Raw genomic sequence first — 14,359 nt, forward strand, 5'->3', positions numbered from 1 at the left:
TGTTAATATTGTTGTAAGGATAGATAAATCCAGAATGGCAAATATAGAAAACAAACCAAATGTCTATTAGGAAAATGGATAAATAATTTGTGATATATGTTAGGCACAAGGTTGTTAAAGGATTCCACATGAGAAAGTAAATTAAAGCTTAAGGGGTTTATTGTTAGAGAGAAATAGATTGACGGAGAGCAAAGGTAGAGCAGGCAGGTGGGAGCCAGTGAAACCTGCTAGCAGAAGAGAAAGGAAAAATGGCTCCAACTCTCTTCCTGACAGTTTGTTGTTTTAAAGGAACTACATCAAGAGGGGTGGGTGTGACGTGTGGCCACAAGCATCACCGGGAGATATCGGGCTGGTGCAGATCTTTACTTCATACTTATGGTTATCTGGTCTGGCCTCTAGTGGGTGGGGTGGTGGCACATTTGTGCTTACTATTTTGCTGCCACATCAGGTCCTGTCAGAAGAGCTACTGAGGGAGAGAAACTGAAGGGTCTCCCATTCCATAGAACCCATTTTGGATGTTAAGTTTCATTTTCTGATAACTGACAATATATCCATATGATGATATACAACTCAGCAAAAAAAAAAAAAAAAAAAAGAATGAATTATTGATTGTAATTCATTCAAAAATCACAGATAAATCTCAAAATTAATTATATTGATTGAATCAAGCCAGACATAAAGTATCATAGACTTATAGGATGACTCAGAACAACAAAGCTAATTTATAGTGATAGAAATAAGATGATGGCTGTTCCAGAGGTCAGGATTTGAAAGGAATGTGGAGGAAATTTCAGGGGTCATTAACATGTTTTTATTAATACTCTTATCTCTTTTTGTATGGTAGTTACATGAATATATGCTAATACCAAAAGTCATCAATCTAAAAAGTTATAATCTGTGTGATTTATTGTATGTTAATTGTGCATATTTCAATAAAAATCTCCATTTACTTAAAAATATGAAATTACAAAATAATTATTTCTATGGGATAAAAATGATCACATTACATAAACACATCAGATAAATTTAGTTGTGTCAATTTTAAATTAAAAAGAAACAGATATCTAAAACACAAGTTTCTTTTATTTGTATATTTTGATTGGGGATTATTTGTTTTTGAAGAACAGAAAGATAGAAATACATTCAAACTAATTTTGGAATGATACTGGTATACTGGTATATGTTATGAAATGCACAAGGTAGGAAATCCTATAATAGTTCATGTTCTAGTTTGCCAGCTGCCAGAATGCAATATACTAGAGATAGAACGGCTTTTAAAAAGGGGAATTTAATAAGTTGCTAGTTTACAGTCTAAGGCCGAGAAAATGTCCCAGTTAAAACAATTCTATAGAAATGTCCAATCAAAGGCATCCATCCATGGAAAGATACTTTGGTTCAAGAAGGTTGATGAAGTTCAGGGTTTTCTCTCTAAGCTGGAAGGGCATATGGTGAGCATGGCATCATCTGCTAGCTTTCTCTCTTGGCTTCCTGTTTCATGAAGCTCCCTGGGAGGTGTTTCTCTTCCTCATCTCCAAAGGTTGCTGGTTTGTGGACTCTCTACTTTGTGGTGCTGCAGCATTCTCTGCTCTCTCCGAATCTCTTCTTCATTCTCCAAAATGTTTCCTCTTTTATAGGACTCCAGAAACATATCAAGACCCACCCAAATGGGAGGAGACATGTCGTCACCTAATCCAGTTTAACAACCACTATTGATTAAATCACATCTCCAGGGAGATGATCTGATTACAGTTTCAAACATGCAGTATTGAATAGGGATTATTCTGCCTTTACAAAACAGGATTTTAATTAAAACATGGCTTTTCTAGGGTCCATACGTCCTTTAAAACCAGCACAGTTCACAAAGAACTCCTACATGAAATTAACTAGAATGAAGTCTCTCTTTCTCTCTTTTTCTCATTCTCTCTGTCCTGTACTCTCTTTCTCTCTTACTGTCTTTGGTCTGGTTCTCATGATCCATCTTTCAACAAACCTACTGGCTATTCCAAGTTGGAGCCATCAGCTATTAATTTACATAACATAACAAATTCTATGCTTATTCGACTGCCCCAGTCTCCAGAGAAAGCAAGGTCATATGCAATAAGCAGGACAGGAGGATCTCAGCTGTTGAGTAATGGAGTGTAGTCTCAATAACAGCAATACTAATGAAATAATATTGGGTCTATGTTAATTACATATTTCATATTTAATAATATACAAAATAATTATATACATAATATGCTGTTGTTTTATGTTTAATATTATATATAGTTTGCTAAAGTTGCCAAAATGCAATATACCACAGATGAATTGGGTTTTAAACAGGGGATTTAGTAAATTACAATTCTAAGGCCATGAAAATTTCCAAATTAAGGCACCAACAAGGGATACATTCTCAGTAGAAAGGCTGCTGGCATCTGCGACACCTCTGTCAGCTGCAAAGGCATATGGTGACATCTGCTGTCCTTCTATCCCTTCTGGTTTCAATGGCTCTCAGCTCCTGTTTCCTGTGGCTCTCACTCTAAAAATCTATGTTTCTTCATTTAGCTTGTTTCATCTCTCTGTTCTTTGTGTTGGGTCTCAACTCTCTGTCTAGGTTCTTTTAAGGACTCCAGTAAACTAATTAAACCTACTTTGGATGGGTAGGGTCACATCTCCTTGGAAATAATCTAATCAAAGATCTCATCCACAATTTAGTGGGTAGTATCTCCCTGAAAACAACCTCATCAAAAGATTCCACCCCCAATAAGTCTATACACCCAAGATTGGATAAGAATTCTAAAATATGGCTTTTCTGGGCTACATAACAGTTTCAACTTTTCAGTGCTTAATGGCACACCAAAAGCCATTAAACTGAAAATAATAATCCAATAAAATTAGGAAATTGCACTTTGCTTATATGTAATTTCACCGTTTCTTGATTCTGAGCTTTGGGCTTTCTTCAATTTGTTTGTTTCCCTATGTAAACAAATGAATACTATTTTTTATTGTCTATGATAGGCTACTATACTATCTATATACAAGAGAAATTTTCCTTGTTTTCCAAATTTAATTTCAAGAACCAATTTTCCAGTTTATTGGTTGGCAAATGATTTTAAAAATAATAAAATTCAAAACAAACATTTTACTCATGACATACTACAAATCTGTTAAATTGAAATAGGAATCAAGATACACTTTGCTAAATTCCAAACTTAATCATTCAAGAAGGGGGAAAGGACGAAGTCTTAACTTTATACATTGGTTTTTAGGCATTTTAAACTCCGTTGGGATATTTTTCTATTCTCTCCGAATCAAATGGTGTCTGAAGTAATGTCTAAATGCTATTGATATTTTAATAGAGCTTAGGAATTTCTTTGTAAGTGAAAAAACACAAGTTCTATTCTCCTTGAAACCAAATATATTTCTTCAAGGCATCATCCTAATGAAATAAAGTCCATTTACCTCTGTATGTGCACTTGAAACAACTATTTCTATTAAAAATGAAATTTAATATCAAAGAACAATAGAAGATAGATAGAAAAAATACATATGTTTATCTCCTATATCCACGTGGTAAAGACATGCCTTACTTTATGTCATCTACCAATAATCTTCATAAGCAACGTTTAACTAAAGTGTCAAAACAAAAGGTTGATGGCCCTGAAGACTGCAGTGGGGTTTACACAGAATTAAGAAGGTGATTTGCTATCTTTCAGCTAAATAAAAATTTTAGTTAAAAGCAGAAGTTAACATATGCTAACCTAATTTATCTCAGCTTTATTTGATCTGAATGTTTTCTGCATAACTAATGAATTATTATTTAGGAGCAAGAATAGTACTGCTTGATTATGAGAAACTTTAGTAGTCTTCTGTTTCAACTAAACTTTTAGTTTTTGAATACTAAATATATTATCCCACAATATGAAAATTTCTAGTTTTGGAAAACTCACCCCCATCCTAAGCAGTCTCCCTTATCTCCAGAATACTGTGGAGCACAAACATTAAGGCATCAATTAAACTGGGTCAAAAATTTTATACTATTTTCTGAAATAATTCGAAATGTTGATTTGTCAAATACTATTAATAATAATGGGGAAAACAAAACTTTGTTAAATTAACCCATTCATCTTTTATGTTTCAATACTGTGATATTTTTTAATTGCTTTTGGGATATGGTATGAGACTCCATAAAGTGCTTGGTCCACTGAGGTTCATAAAATGGCTCTATCGCTATCCCATAATTGTCCATTCTACATATTAAATGTTTCTGCTTCTTTTAATTATATCTCATATGTGGCTGCTGCAAGTCTCTTCACGATGCCCAATACCTCTGAATATGCATCCATTTATATTGTTATTCTTGGACTGCCATAAAACAGTTCAAGAATAAAACTGTTTCATTTTTTGAAACAAATGAAACCAAACAGTGTTTCATTTGTGGTCCTGCACCAGATTCTGTGGAGTGATGTGGAACTATCACTTCCTACCGATTATTACTAATAATGAAGCCTAAGATTGTGTCATTTGGCCAACAAGATCTCACTGCTGGCTCACATTGACATCATAGTGAGATAGCGTCAAAATCTATGTATATGCTTGTGATGGAGAAGTCATAAAACATTGCCAACATGGCTGCCCTGGCTGATGGAAGGCAACACAAAATGGCCTAACCCGCCACTGCCTTTCTTCCCGGAACTGGCGGTGGTTCGCCAAAAGCGCTAACCTTAAATCTGCCCTCCACCCTAGCAACAACAGTGACCAATCCCAGCCCAACACGTGTCCCTGCATGCTCCCAGCCTATATAAGCCTCTGTACTTCCTCAATAAAGTGGACGTGTTCCACTCACCCCTGAGGGGTTGTCTCCTGAGTCATTTCTTCGTGACTGTGTGCTGTGTGCTTGACTCAGTACGGCCACTTACCCCCAGCCATCAGCTAACCAACAAGTAGCGCCCAACGTGGGGCCCTCCAGCGGTTCTCCGTGACAGCCACCCCCTTCTCGGTAAGTGGTCCCCTCGGCGGTTTCTCTGTGCACACCGCCCCCTCTAAATTCTCCCTAAAATGGACAACACTTCCTCCTCTGATTTCGCGCCTCAGGCTCGAGCCATCCACACCTTATTGGCCACGAGGCAGGTCAAAATCCCTGAGAAAACCTTACCTGAGTACCGGGAAGTCCTTAAGCGATTCAACTCCTGGCTCGAAACTGCCTCAATATGGAACCCAAATACTTGGTCCAAACTCCTTCAGCACATTCACCCTGCTGAGGAACATGAGGGAAAAACCTTTCCTCTAGGTCTCGTTCCCACCCTCCTAGCGATATATGCATGCCTCATGGGAGCCCCTTCTGAGGCGCTTTCACTTTCGCCTGCCACACCGACTTCATCCTCTCCACCACCCACCCTCGCGCCCGATCCTCCGATCCTCCGTCTGCTTCTGAGCCCGAGCCTCCTCTGCCTCCATAGCATTGTTATATCCTCCCTTATCCTCACTCCCTGCAGCCGCTGTCGCCATGGCTGCCCCACCACCTGCTCCTCCTTCACTCCCCCCTCCTTCCGCTCCTCCCCCTCTACCTCCTCTTCCCCCTAGCGTGAAGGCCTGTTGCAGCAATTCCTGCTAAATCGTTTAAGATTCCATTGCAGACGCGGCTGAGAGGAAATTAAGTACTGGGGAAACACGATGAAGAATTTTATCGTGAGCTGAAACACGTGCCACCAAGTACCCCCTGACCTACCCCCCCCTCACATGCACTCCCACCTCATATAACAAATGATCTCATTGTCTAAACTTTGGCCTTGTCATAAAGATGACCTGCATATCCATGGTCTCCATAATAGCCAGCCTAAGCTGCGCATCTCAGCCCTCTCGTGTGGTGATCAGCAGGCAGCCAATGACCTCCTGCGGAGGCAACCTGAACCCCCGAGGGTTGTCACCGGAGTCGTTTCTTCATGACTGTGTGCTGTGTGCTTGACTCAGTACGGCCGCTTACCCCCAGCCATCAGCTAACCAACATGCTTGTACAGAGGTCTTTCACATACTATGTTGTACAGATGGATTTTGGGGGAGACTCAAATCTAATGTTAAATTTATTTCTATGAAAATATAATTTTTTTATATTTAATCCTCCAGCACATTTTTCAACATCTTTTTAATCACTGATTCTGTTATTAAACCTGTTTGCTGTGACTTGTAACTAACAACCTGCCATTTAAATGACCTTCACAAAAACTTAGCCACCATTTAATCAATGACATTTTGGAGGTTAATTCCCATGATTCCAAAATTTGAAGGCTATCTTAACTGTTTCATACTGTTTGCTAGACTCCAAAACAGCTCCAGAACATAAAGGGGAAGAGAGGGCAGAGGATATATTTCCAGTTTTGAGGTCATGCTCTTCTGCTGAGTAGTACAAGAGGTCACAAAAGCTTCTTTAAATGAAAAATATAAACGTGGGAGGAAGAAACAAAAGAACATGGTGGATAACACTATCATTTACAATTAAAATGAAAATAAGTTGATTGGAAACACGAAACATAAATTAATATGACTTTAGCATGCTTGCAGTCAAATAGGTCTTTGTGGATTATCTTAAAGATAAGATACCATTTAATGCATTTTTAAGGATAAAACATGTTCATTTTCTAATTACTTTATGTTAGAATGCTTGAGAATTCTATTTCTGTATATAACAATAAAATAAATACATTATTGTATATTCAGGCAACACTACTAGGTTTTATTTGCAAAATTATGACAGGTAGTAATTTTCAGCTTTTCTATCTATACCTTTTCACATCAGGATTATTGGCTCAATCATGTACCCTCTTCTTGCTCCTGTAATTTTACAGAAATCTATTCTTGTTCAGGCATTTTGTTTGCTTTCTAATTTCCCTGAGATTCTGTCTCTGGAATTTGTAATTCCTTATATATCATGGCTGGATTTTCTTTGCATTAGCAATCACTTGGAGGTTCAACATACCTCATATTGTTTTGTGCTCAGCATAAACCATTGTGATCTTTTGAACTTCAAGAAACATTTCTTTAATCTTTGTTTGACAATTTGGCTTCATTTTTTGGTTTTCAAAATACTTAAATTGATCCTAATATCCCTCTAGGGCAAGAAATTATCTTTAGTGTTATTATTTCAAGGAGGTATAGCTGTTTTAAAATGACCTCTTGGCATGATTATGCAAGAGTCCAGGAAATGACTGCTTTCTGGACACTGGATCAAGATACTTTCTTCAGCCAGAGTGGCCTGAATTGTCTGATACTGAAGCCAACCTCTGCTAAACAGAATGCTTCCTTTATATGAAAAGATTTCTCTTTCAGATCTCCTGCTTTCTCTTCTGGGGAAGCTCATTCTCTGATCTGCACTTGAATATATATTGACCTCCAGGTCTTTTAGGTGGCTTTGCTTCCATTTGCTGTTAGTTTTCTTCTGGTGTGATGTTGCTTTTATCATATTTTCAGAAAAAGTCCGATTTTTCATCTTCCTTTTCTCTGCTGAATGTGTCAGATCTTAGAAATAAATATTTCCCTGAAGCTGTGTTCGTGAGACCTCTAGTGCCATCTCATCCTCAATGACCCCAGAAACCAAATGTTTCTCCTTGTCTACAAGAGTTGAATTAAGTTATTTTAAAAACAACACATGAACTTGTTGGAAATATGATGTCAACTGAGGTAGACGCAAAGCAGAAAGCAGGCCATAAACACCTATGGTCAGTAAGAGTAACATATAGTATTATAACTTTGGAGAAACAGCCAGAAATAGCATCCTTGGGGCATTTAGACATATAACAGCAAGAAGATTTCTCTTTAGGGTGAACTGTAATGTTACCACAGATTAAAGATAACAGTGATGCCTCTAAAGATCTGGCAATCAAACTATCTCTCCTCTTTAGAGCTACTTCCAGACATCAATTGGAAGTGGCATTGCACTGAATCATACAAAAGATATATTTGTGCTTTTTGCTTATTCAAAGTCAAAAAACTTGTAAATGTAATCTGAACCAATAAAAAAGAAAGAAAACTTTACCAAAAATAAAGCAACAACACAACAAAGCCTCTTTGCTCCTTTTTCTGTTCTTTAACTGCAACTGCCTAAAACAGACTTCTTTCTCTGAGGAACTGTCTTCTATACTCTCCTCATTGAGTCACAAGCTTTGCCGATTCACTTCACAAAATGTCTCTCTTCTATCCCCATTGCCATTCTTTACCAATGAACCTGGAAGAGAAAAGAGGAAAGATGGATTTTAATGCGTGAATGAAAATATTGCCAGGGCAACTGCAGAAAAATAGTGTGCAGTCTTAGATGTAAAGAAATTTCCAAAATGAAAATTTGGATTTATGCAAAGCTTGTGTCATAGAAGGTTAGGTTATCAGATGATAAAAAGAGCTATATTAAACATTCATTTTTCTTTTGCTTCTTCTGTCAAAGAGAATTACAATCACTTGAGAATAAAAAGGGAGCAAAAGCTAACCAATATGAAGAAGTAGAATGGGTGAACATAGCTTTTCTAAAGGTAACTTTTTCAATCAAAATATACTTTAACCTATGGAATTCATAAGTAAAATAAGTGATCTTTTGTAATCAACCTTTGAGGGAACTTGCCGAAGAGCAAAAGTATCTTCTCCCTACATTTCTTATCTAAACTGTGCCACTGCTGCACCCAGTAGCCCAATTCAAAAACCTAGGAACCATCCTCCATTCATCTCTTATCTTTTCTCTATCTAGCCAAATCTACCTGCCCTGATGTCTTTCACAAAGGTTCCTTCTGCTTTCTTCAATTCGCAACTGTCTTTTAATTTGGGGATTATAATACTGTGTATATTCATCAGGGTTCTCTTGGGAAATAGAACTGACAGGAGATATCTGTAAATAGCATGATATTTTTTATAAAAATTGTCTCACAAGACTGTGGGAATGCACAAGTCCATATTCCATAGGGCAGGCTGGGAACTAGGAACTCCCATGAAGCCTTTCAGTGGATTCCCCAAGAGAAGCTGACTAGCTGAAGTAGAGCTGGACATTCTCTCTTCTGACTGCTGAAATCATCACTTCTCTTTTAAAGCCTTCAACTGATTGTATGAGATATGTCTCATTGCCAAAGGCAATCTGCTTAACCAAATAACTGGACACCATCATTTGGCCAAATTGATATATGAGCTTAACCATCACACTGTGATAACTTTTTTTAATATGAGAAGTATTTGTTGAGTGTCTACTAATATGCCAGGCACTATTCTAGTGCTGTTCATCTATTAGTAAAAATAATTAATAATGTTCTGTACTCTTCTGGGTTTTCAAATAATTTATCTTCTTCAGCCTTGCCTTTTTCAATCCATACTTGATGCTGCCCAACTTACAATCTCTTTAGTATGTGTGTCTGGGACCCCATCAGCTACCTTCGTGCTTGATAGTCCTCTGCAAAGCCCAGAGGAACTCTCGTGCTGTGGTTACAGTTTAGTGCAGCAAAAGCATGCAGATTAAAATCAACAAATAAAACTTGCATACATTAGAGTCTAGGAGAGATGGGCACAGGCTTACAATTGTCCTCTCCCTGAGTCTTGCAGAGTGCTTAATTTTCCCAGCAATGGTATATGACAAAATGTACAAAGTATTGGCAAAAAAGAGAGGCCTCCCTAAGCCCTGGTGTAGAGGATTTGTATTAAGGGTTGGTCACATAGGCATGGAGCACCTTTGTGATGAACTGCTAACTCCCACAACTGATCATAAATTTTGTCATTTCTTGTTTTTTTTTTTTTTCCCCAACCTATTTTCATTGGTTGAGTTAAAAACTCTGTGTGCTTCTATAGCTCCTAAGGAAAACACTAATACAGGACCTTATTATGCTAATTATAACTTTTATTTATTAACAAATTTATAAAGTCTTTGATGGAAGGAAAGATGTCTTGTTCTCTGTTGCATGCCCAATACCTTAGCCAGTACATAGCATATATTAAGTAGAAGTGTGATAAATGTTGGTTAAAAAATGAATCAGTGTGTTAATTCAGCCGATAGACTCTTTTTTTTTTTTTTTTTTTTTTAAAGGAAAGACAGAGAGAAGGAAGGAAGGATAGAAGGAAGGAAGGAAGGAAGAAAGGGAAACATCTTTTAAACATTTTCTTGTTTTATTGTATTCTGTTTCTCCGTTTTTGTTACATGGGCTGGGGCCGGGAATTGAACCGAGGTCCTCCGGCATAGCAGGCAAGCACTTTGCCCGCTGAGCCACCGCGGCCCGCCCCGATAGACTCTTTACTCCATTTTTCTTTTTGTCCTAGGACTCTGATAAGTCTTAATAAATTTTCCAAATTTACTAGTATCAATTTATGTTTCTCCAATGCTTAATTCTAAATTTCTAAGCATGAAATATGTTGGTTAAACATCACTGCATTATCAGTTCATTAAGTGGCAATAAATATGTGCAATGAAACTATTCAGATTATAAACTAGGAATATTCCTTTGCTCCTCTCCAATCTTTAAGAAGTGACTGAATTTCATAATCAATGCTTTATTTTTTGCAAATACTAGGTTTTTTACTTTGTTAGATAACACAACTTGAGAGAAGGAACCCACAAAAGTTAAAGTAACATCTTGTTAAAGATAAAAAATCTAAATAGAAAAATTGTTGAAATATATGACTAAATCTTGAAGATATGAAAGAAATATAGCCCTTTACATTTTATTTTTATAATATATAAACATTAGATCCATAATAAAGGCTACATCTTTGAAGTGTACTCTTTGACACATTAATCTAGTTTGGGTATGCAGGCTTTTATCTCACAATATCCAAATTTGATTTAAAAGTTTCAGATAAGATTACATGTAAGAAGACTTTCCATTAAAAACTTATGCATCTCACACCAATGTTTACAGTAGCATTATTTACAATTGCAAAGAAATGGAAACAGCCAAAACATCCATCAACAGACGAGTGGTTAAACAAACTGTGGTATATACATACGATGGAATATTATGCAGCTTTAAGACAGAATAAAGTTACGAAGTATGTAACAACATGGATGGACCTTGAGGACATTATGCTGAGTGAGATTAGCCAAAAACAAAAGGACAAATACTGTATGGTCTCACTGATATGAACTGACATAGTGAATAAACTTGGAATATTTTGTTGGTATCAGAGCCCACCAGGAGATAGAAATAGGGTAAGATATTGGGTAATTGGAGTTGAAGGGATACAGATTGTGCAACAGGACTGAATATAAAAATTCAGAAATGGACAGCACAATACTACCTAACTGTAATACACTTACGTTAAAACACTGAATTAAGCTGCATATGAGAATGCTAGAGGGAGGAGGGCTGGGGGCATAAATGAAATCACAAAGAAAGATAGATGTTAAAGATTGAGATGGTGTAATCTAGGAATGCCTAGAGTGTATAATAATAGTAGCTAAATGGACAAATTTTTAAAATGTTTTTGCATGAGGAAGAACAAAGGAATGTCATTACTGCAGGGTGCTGAAAATAGATGGTAATTAATATTTTAAAATCTCACCTTATGTGCGAGACTAAAGCAAAAAATGCTTATTTGGTACAAAATTTATATTTTGACTAGTGCATTTCCCGATATAACTTATGTAGATAGCTTGATTGAACACCTTAAGTACTTGATATCTCAGGTAGGACATGAGGTTTTGTTGGTTTGTCCAGAGTGATGCCTTGATGAATCCCAGAGTGATTTGATCAGTGAGCAGAAAAGTATTTGCAAAGTCCCCTTCAGGGAGTAGTGAGAATGGGAAGAAATTCAACTTCCCCAAGTTGAATTCTTGATACTCTCACAAGCAGTGCAGACACCCAAAGCTATAGACTGAGCCCCCAGTCTTGGGGTTCGTTCATATGAAACTTAACCCCACAAAGGATAGGTCAAGTCTACTTAAAATTTAGGCTTAAGAGTCACCCCCAAGAGAGCCTCTTTTGTTGCTCAGATGTGGCCTCTCTCTCCAGCCAACACAACAAGCAATCTCACCACCCTCCCCCTGTCTATGTGGGACATGACTCCCAGGGGTGTGGACCTTCCTGACAATATGGGACAGAAATCCTAGAATAAGCTGAGACTCAGCATCAAAGGATTGAGAAAAACCCTAGAATGAGCTGAGACTCAGCATCGAGGAATTGAGAAAACTTTCTCAACCAAGGGGGGGAAGAGTGAAATGAGACGAAGTAGCAATGGCTGAGAGATTCCAAACAGAATTGAGAGGTTATCCTGAAGGTTATTCTTGCGCATTAAGTAGATATCACCTTGTTATTCAAGATGTAATGGAGAGGCGGGAGGGAACTGCCTGAAAATGTAAAGCTGTGTTCCAGTAGCCATGTTTCTTAAGGATAATTGAATAATGATATAACTTTCAAAATGTGACTGTGTGATGTGAAAACCTTGTGTCTGATGCTCCTTTTATCTACCTTGTCAACAGACGAGTAGAACATATGGAATAAAAATAAATTATAGGGGGAACAAATGTTAAAATAAATTTAGTATGAAGTGCTAATGAAGGCAAGGGGTAAGGGGCATGGTATGTATAATCTTTTTTTTCTGTTTTCATTTTATTTCTCTTTCTGTTGTCTTTTTATTTCTTTTTCTGAATTGATGCAAATGTTCTAAGAAATGATGAATATGCAACTAAGTGATGATGTTGTGAATTACTGATTATATATGTTGATGTTTTAGTTCATTTTGTTAAACTTTTTAATTAATAAATAAATTTAAAAAAATACACAGAACAAAAAACTCATGTATCTCATTTGAAAATAGCTTAATTAAACTTTGCTATAAATACTCTACTTGGTTAAGAAAATAGTTTCTGTTTTAATGATTGCAGGTTGCTAAGTGTTACCTGGGCAGTTTAGCTGAAAGATGCAATTTATAAAATTATTCACTATTGAAACTTAATTCATGGAGTATCTAGACTGAAAAGAGAATTGGATAAATTACACCAATTTTCTTTGGGGAAAAAAGTCTATAGTGGAATACAAAACAAAACAAAACAAGGGCCATCATCAGAGTTGTAGTATTTCAAAATTAATTTAATGTGGGGTTTCTCTTGCTTTCTTTAAATAAATTAATCAGCCAAAAGAGGTTGTTTCTTATGAAAGGCTGTGAATTCAGTGGGGAGATGCTTCAGTAAAAGTTCTTAAAAAACACAGTTATAAATTCACCATGATGTCTTCAAATTCAGGTAGTTATTAAAGGCTGAACCAACTAAATCTGCAACTGGATCCTACAGCCACCAACACTTTTGCTTCAATAATATTCATGGGATATGCTTGATAATCCCATGGAGATAATAGATAATCATGGAGAAAATTCATTTTCAAATATTAAGTATGAAATGACACATTCAAGACAGAAACCAACTCTACTCTTTAAAAGGATGAGGCTGTTTTTTTGGAGGCATGTTAATTCCTACAATCCACAAGAGTCCCAGGTGACCAATATGAAGAACCGGTACAGTCACAATGGGATAGCCTGATCCATCATAACCTCCTTTCATTCCATCCTAATAATTACCTGAGGTATTTGGGCGTTGGTATGATGTGTGGAAGTATTTCCCTACCAATTCCTTGTACTGTGATATACTACAAAGATGATAAAAATTATAGTGGAAACTTAAAGACAAGCACAATGTAAGGGGAAATATTTTTTTTACTCATAAATAAAAGGAAGAATGTGTCTGTGCTTGTGTCTATGATGTGAGATATGATAACATTATAGTCATATCCATATGAGTAACTAAATTGTTCACCTTTACTGTGTGCAAAGGTAATAAAGAAGGCAGTAAATAATATTGTGTTTTTAAAATATCTGTAATTGATAGTTCTGCTTTCCTCAGTTTAATTGCATGTTCCCAGATCAGGGAAATAGCTCTGATTATTAAAAATATTGGATGGGAGGGATTAAATTAGAAAAACTCCTTCTGATGTTTCTATAGGCTCTCAAGATTAGAATGTTTTATACTTCTATATAACACACACACAATAGAACTCTAGTCATGATATTAGTTTTCATTCCTACGTGTAACTATTATGTGACCCCGTTGCCATTTTCTGGGTCCCAACATTGTGTATATATATATATATAATCTGTTCATTGCTTTTCACTATGCAATTAAAAACAACTCTAGCAAATGTTACAAATTTTCTATTGTTAGGATTTTAAATCTCAAAATAACTAAAATTATTTTGTCCAAATATCTCTGCAAACAAGATTCACATTTCCCCCCTCTACATTTTGAAGTCCACAGAAATCTGTGTTAACAAATGACACATAATTGAGAATTTTTCTAATATCTTATATGAATTGATTCAATAAAAAATGTGAGTAAAAATTACTAGGTGGTGAAAGTGACACATAACTCTTACAA

At 36.4% G+C, this 14,359-nt stretch overlaps 1 long non-coding RNA gene across 1 annotated transcript in view; it reads right to left on the reverse strand.

The window, feature by feature from the left end:
- The window catches only part of LOC143647959 (uncharacterized), a 53,364-nt gene extending 47,494 nt beyond the window's left edge, over window positions 1-5,870 (reverse strand). Inside the window, exon 1 of the long non-coding RNA XR_013158279.1 lies at window positions 5,785-5,870. This is a non-coding gene — a long non-coding RNA (uncharacterized LOC143647959). The remainder of the gene's footprint in view (window positions 1-5,784) is intronic.
- Window positions 5,871-14,359: the final 8,489 nt, after the last annotated feature.

The sequence above is a fragment of the Tamandua tetradactyla genome, chromosome 10 (genome assembly GCF_023851605.1).
Source record: "Tamandua tetradactyla isolate mTamTet1 chromosome 10, mTamTet1.pri, whole genome shotgun sequence".
NCBI lineage: Eukaryota > Metazoa > Chordata > Mammalia > Pilosa > Myrmecophagidae > Tamandua > Tamandua tetradactyla.